Source organism: Dasypus novemcinctus, chromosome 2 (genome assembly GCF_030445035.2).
Source record: "Dasypus novemcinctus isolate mDasNov1 chromosome 2, mDasNov1.1.hap2, whole genome shotgun sequence".
NCBI classification, from domain to species: domain Eukaryota; kingdom Metazoa; phylum Chordata; class Mammalia; order Cingulata; family Dasypodidae; genus Dasypus; species Dasypus novemcinctus.
The window spans coordinates 42,713,436-42,719,659 of record NC_080674.1 but is presented as its reverse complement, the minus strand read 5'-3'; the positions used below and the strand labels follow the sequence as shown (position 1 = coordinate 42,719,659).

The 6,224-nt window shown below is 42.8% G+C and overlaps 1 long non-coding RNA gene across 2 annotated transcripts; it reads right to left on the bottom strand.

Moving 5' to 3' along the window:
- Positions 1–832: 832 nt before the first annotated feature.
- On the bottom strand, positions 833–5,154 carry LOC131280594 (uncharacterized). Of its 2 annotated transcripts, none has more exons than XR_011645636.1 (3): positions 4,982–5,154; positions 4,050–4,288; positions 833–2,700 (listed from the first exon to the last, which is right to left on the bottom strand). It is a non-coding gene; the product is annotated as an uncharacterized lncRNA (long non-coding RNA). The 2 variants fall into 2 exon arrangements; XR_009188243.2 differs by lacking the exon at positions 4,982–5,154 and adding an exon at positions 4,625–4,720.
- Between the last annotated feature and the right edge of the window lie 1,070 nt (positions 5,155–6,224).

Sequence of the window (6,224 nt, the reverse complement as noted above, 5' to 3'; positions counted from 1 at the left end):
TTTTAGCAAGTACTGGGGACTGAACCAGGACCTCTTGCATGGGAAGCAGCACTCAACCACTGAGCTACATCCAATCCCCACTGAGGCTCTGAATTTGAGAGAATCCCTCTCTCCCTCTCCACTTAGTTCTCACCTTTCACAGAATCACAAAATGAGTATTCTCTCGACCTCAGGAGACATGCAGTGCTATTCACAGTGTGGTCCCCAAGGCGAGGACCTCAGAATCATCCAGAAGCTGGTTAAACATGCAGATCCCTCCCCACCACGCCTTTCCAGTCCAGTTCTCTGAGGCTGGATGCAGGAATTTTCCCTGGCAGCAAGCCCCCACATTTGAAAATGTGCATCCTGATGGACACTCATCTTTGAAAGGCCTACAGGAAAACACCTCAAGGAAAGCTAAAATCATAGGGTGTTTATATATATTTTAAAATTACACAAACCTGTGCATACATCACTTCACTTATATATTTTAAAATTACACAAAATTGTGCATACATTACTTCACTTAGTTGCATAAGCATGATCTCTATGTGCTTGCAGGCTTTTTTCTTTTCCCTTTTTCATTGGCTCTGACCCCCTTTAATTTCCCTGATCTCCTTTCATTTCCACCAGTAATCCATATTCAATCTAGTAAGCATTCTCCCTTATACACACACACACTCTCTCTCTCTCTCTCTCTCACACACACATACACACACACACACACCCGTGTACTCAAATCTGTATGGGTAGGTGTTGCTTTCTGTATTACTGGAGTAGAAACATACTTTACATTCTTTTCTACATCTTGCTTTTCTCACCCAACAATAACTAATAGAAATCATATTCCGTATTATGAAATATAGCTCAAATTTATTTTTTTAATGGTTGTCTATGATGATACTGTGGATAAATCATAATTTATTCAACTATTCCCACTGACTGGTATACTTTGTTCCCAGTTCTTATGAACAATGCAACAATTAGCATCCTTGTATTTTATTTCTTTATTTTAAGAAATTATTTAACATTCTTTCTTTTATTTCTAGGGTATAGATTCTTATATGCAGATAGGGAGCTATGTAAGTGTTTGCTATAGTAATTAATTTTAGTATTCTTGCAGGGTTGGTTAATATATATTTTTTAGAGTATTTTATATTTAATAACTCTTGCTTGCCAAATAAGACAGTATTTTAACCAGTAACTCCTATAAAGAGTACTCCTTTTTCCCTTTGCAATTTCACCCTATAAAAATTTATATTGGTAGTGAAATGTAATTAGTTACATAAATTTATAATATTGGATTATAAATGTCCTTCATCTTATAATGTTCCCCAGTATCCTAATACTGTACCATTGCAGTTTCATTAATACTTCATATCACAAGCAAGTAGTAAGTATTGAGTTCCTGGATCCTATACAGGTATAACCAAGAGAACAAAGCAATCAACAAAACAAACATGGGCTGCCTTCAATATGATGACTCTCCAAATACTTTAGTTGATATATGTATGTATGCAAGTGAAAAAACCTCCAAAATTTGCCTTGCTTTGTCAGCAGTCAAATCAACAGTTTCATATGACCAATTTTTCTGCATTGTTAAATATGACGGACCCAACAAGGTCAAAGAACATTTCCTGGGAATAACAGCTATTCTGTTCATTTTTCTATGACACTGGGGTGGGGTGATACCTTGCTAGATACATAAACTTCAGCCAATTCTTGTCTGATTTGAACTTCTGTAAGTGTCCCGCAAGGCATTGAGACACAAGACAATTTACCTCATAGCTGATTCCAAAGTGCCATTTACAGTTTATGTGAAATGGTGGGATTCAAAATGGGAAGGTAATGGAGACAAGAGCAGTCGGGAAGGGCGTGAAAAAAGGTGGAGAGAGTGAGGAGAAAGCATTAGGTCTGGGAGCTAGAGCTGTAAAAAAAAACAACAAAAACCCAGCTTAATTATGGACGAAAAGATACAGACATAGGATAGCTCACACATGCAGAGTTGCTGTGGAAGCACATTCCAGGAAAATCTTAAGAGATTACTTTAATAATAAACCATGCATTCTTCAGCAAGCCATCACGGGATTAACTACCCCTTTCCTAGACTGGGAAATCGGTCGTCAGTTTTTAGGGTTTTTTGGGTTTTTTTTCCTTCTCTCTCACAGGCAGGTTTTGTGCAAAGGGAAGTATCATGCAAGCACTGTAGCTTTTCAAACACAGCATTGAATTTTTCCTTATCTCCGTTTCCTAAACATTAATTTGGGTGGTGATTAGGAAAGCCTAGAGTCTAGTCAGGGTTAACGTCTAGATGGGCTTTCCAAATAACCAACGTTGGTGTGACTCTTCAGATGCAAGGTTGTTCATTTTAGACCTAGTCTGCATTTTAGAACAACTAGATGTGGCAGGAGACAATGGTTCACCAGATATAAAATGAGTTAAATGTATTTTCATTTTCTTTTCTTAACGTTAGGAGGATATTGAACTACCACCAAAGCTATACCAGCACGCTAGAGAGATAAAAATATACTTCAAACCAAAGTTCTCCAGCTGTCCACTTTAAGATTTCTGTGTAAAACATCAGAAATGTCCATTTTATGCTATATGTGTAAGTCCACTGATCACAAATGAAGCTGTTTTCACCAAAGTCTCCTCTTGAAAGCACAGCTCACTGCAGATGAAATCATTTTCTTCCTCCGGCTTTTTAGACAAATCCCTTCCCTTTGGCAGAGTAGAACAAACATAAGTTAATATTTCTTAGCAAGAGTCTTTCAATTTAAAAAAATAGATTCTGGTCATAATATCTGAGTTAAGAAAATATTACATATTGAGATTAAAAGAGACACCCACTTCGTTTAAATTGTCAAAGCCTCTATTTGCCTGGTATAAGCTGTCATTTCTCCACCTACTTAGCATTCTGTAGTAAAACAATCACTCTGGACTTGTGGATTTCAGAAATTAAGCACCATGTCCTAAGAAGCATCAGAATTAAAATATGCTGCATAAATGTTATAAATTCCATCCTAGGACTACAATTTCTACACCTCTTGTCATTCACACAGTCATTTTTTAAATAATAGCAAATGGTCTCAGAGTAATATTGAAAATTGTCAGCACTACCCCCTACCCTCATCCAGAGGTATGCGGCTGTGGGAGGTGGGGGAGAGTGGCAGAAATAGTAGAAGCAAGCAGAGGTGTGTTTCACCCAGTTGTGTTGCTCTGCGCCCCTCAGTCTCCCAGGAGCCCTGGATTTTCCAAGCCTGACCTACTTGAGAGCAGGGACTGCCACTCACATTGAGCTACCCTAAATTACACAGTGACTTTGCAGATAGGGTTGGCTTGGACCACAAAATACATTCTTGGTGTCCCATGAGCCTGATTTGAACCCCCAGTTGCCAGAGGTGAAATGCAAATCCATTGTGTTGCTTAGTCAATAAAACCAATAACCCTCTCAAATCCAAGTCACAATTTGGCACTTTCATATTTAGCATACAGTCTCCAACTTAAAAAAAAAAAAAAAAAGAGAAAGAAAGAAAAGAAAAAGCAGAGACATGTCTTGTGCAAGAATAATTTCATAATTCTTAAAAAGTAACAGACCATGATTATACGAAAAGCCATTGATTGTACACTTTGGATATATTGTATGGTGACTATATCTCAATTAAACTGCATTTAAAAAAAAATTAACAGAGCTCCTGGAAATGTTTAACAATTTTTCGTGACATAAAAATAGGGAGAAAATTAATTCCCCGCTTGTTTAAGGTTTGCTTAGATAGGCTAAGGAATGTCTTCTGCTGCTGAGCACCGTATGTCAATATTTTAAAAGATCTCATTTTTTTAATGTATGTGAAATGCTTAGAAAATGTGTGCAGATAGTTATGTGTGCATCTGGATGAAGAGCCAATATTTAGTCTTTGTTTCTATCAGGTACATAACTTTATATCTGGTACGTAAGTCTAAATGTCGAACTATTTAGACGTGAACATTTTTTGTTTACATTGATTTCATAGAAAGAATTGGTTTTATACCTGCACACACAGAATATTTCATACATAAATGGTGTGTTTTACCTATGTCCACATGGATCGGCTGAGGTCCAGCCACATCTGACGTTAAAGAGACACGAACTCCTTTCAAGGGGGTATGAGCACTTTAAACGTTTAGAAGCCACAGATCTGGGCTAGGAGCCACTGGCCCTCTCAGCCACCACCACCGTCGGGAGTGAAGGCAGCCCTTTGTTCCACGGGCCCCAAGGGGCTAGGCGCACGTCGTGTGCCACATCACTGAAGTGGCAATCCCGGGAACGGATCTGTGAAATGAAGCTCAGTGGATCCCACCCCTTTCCTCCGGAGTTTCCCTTTCCTGTCCTTATTTGCACCCCGCCCCGTCAGTCTAGGGCTTTTTATTCAGCCCGAACTCCCCCCTACAGCCCTCGGCGAGGTCTCCCCCCGCGATCGCCCCCAGCTGGTGGGGCGCGCCGCCGTGGGGGAGGGGGAGGGAGGGGGAGGGGAGGGGGAGGGAGGGGGAGGGGAGGGGGAGGGGGAGGGGTGGGTGGGGGAGCCGCCGCGTCCTCTGCGCGGCTTAGGCTCGAGTTAATAAACAGTTAAGTTTGGAAGACTCAGCAGACACGTTGAGGGGGAGTTACCCAGTCCTGGCAGCAAAAACATCCCGGCACATTCCTGGGGAGTCTTCAGCTGCCAGCATCTGATTAGAACCATATCTCTCGCCGGGAGTGGCCGCGCTGCTCCGAGGCTCCGGGCCGGGCGGGTATTTAAGCCGGGCCCGCCCTGTCGGCTGCTCTGCAACCTGGAGACTCCGGAGACGGGGAAGTCATGCTCCTGTCTCGGAGGCGCTAGCGGGCACGTGAGTAGCTGTGCACTGGTTCTTCTCTTTGGCTCCATTTTTTGAGACTTCCTGGCCTCCTTTGCTCCCCCCTCCGCTCCTCCCCACCCTAGGATGCGGACCTTGGGCTGTGGGGAATCTTAGAAAGAAGACGAGGTACCTGGGGAGCCCGCGGTTTTGTGGCCTGACATCTGAGGAATGCTTCCCCGGCGTGCATGCACCTTTGGGTCGGACTCCAGATGTGCAGCTCGGGACCTTTACAAGAGTCTCCTTTTGTGTGTGCGTGTGTGTGCGCGCGCGCGCGCGTGTTTAAAAGCTCCTGGGCAGCCCTGGAAGGGACGCTTGCGTGGCTGCTGACCGCCTAATTAGCTCCGTGCAGGGTGTTTATTTTTGCCGTGTTACAAAGGCTGGGGACCTGGTTTGTGCCCAAGAGAAGCTTTTTCTTGCTGACCGACAAAGTATGGCATTAAAATGTGAACTTTGTTCTACACCGGCATTCCTAAGAATGTATCGGCCCAAGGGACCGAACAAACTTGTTTTAAATCCCCAAAGCAGGAATTCTTTAAATGCTGCTGCCCGCTTGCTGTAGACTGGTTGGAGAGATTAACATTTCTAGAGAGGGGGGCGGGGGGAAATGAATGGGTTAAACCGTAGAGAGCCAGTTAACATAGTCCGTTTCCTTAGCATAGAGCTGACTCTGTTATTTGTTTCTAGCTTTCTTTCCCTCTGGACTTAATTCCTAGCCTGGAATTCAGGTCCATAGTCTATTTCAGCAGGGAGCCTTTTGAGTCCGAAGGGAAATTTAACTGGATTAAAAACACTTAAGATTCTGGCTCTCCACCTCCACCTTTTCCTCGTTGTTTTTAGTTTGTGTTTGGAGGAAAGAGAGCCACTCTGTAAAATGAGAAGAGCAGAAACAAGCTTCCAGACACATGGAAAGACTTAAAAATTGTGGAGGGAGCCGCTTCATGAATAGTAAATGTCGCTCTTGCATTATAAATTGACTTAATGAAAAATTTTCTGGCACTAATCGGGCAAAGGGGAGGTGGGATGAAGAGGTAACTCCAACAGAAGTAACAGCATAGTTAAAAAAGGCAACTCCAAAACACCTTCGAGATGTTTGATAAAGCCCTTGGAATGAGTTGATGGATTGTATAATTCATCTGCCTTAATCTTGACTTTGGCTTGTGGCACAAAGCAGCATCTACTGGCTGTTGGGGAGGGAGAACTAGCTGGGAGTGGAAAAGGCTGCAGCTAACAAATGGCTTGCCTCCACACTGACATTTACTTTGCTTCTTAGACCAGCAGCCAGACCTTGACTAGGGTGCTTTCCTCTGGGCCCAGTGACCCTTACCTTCACCCCAGATTCTGTGTCTCCCCTCATTAAAGGGAGACAGGTCTCA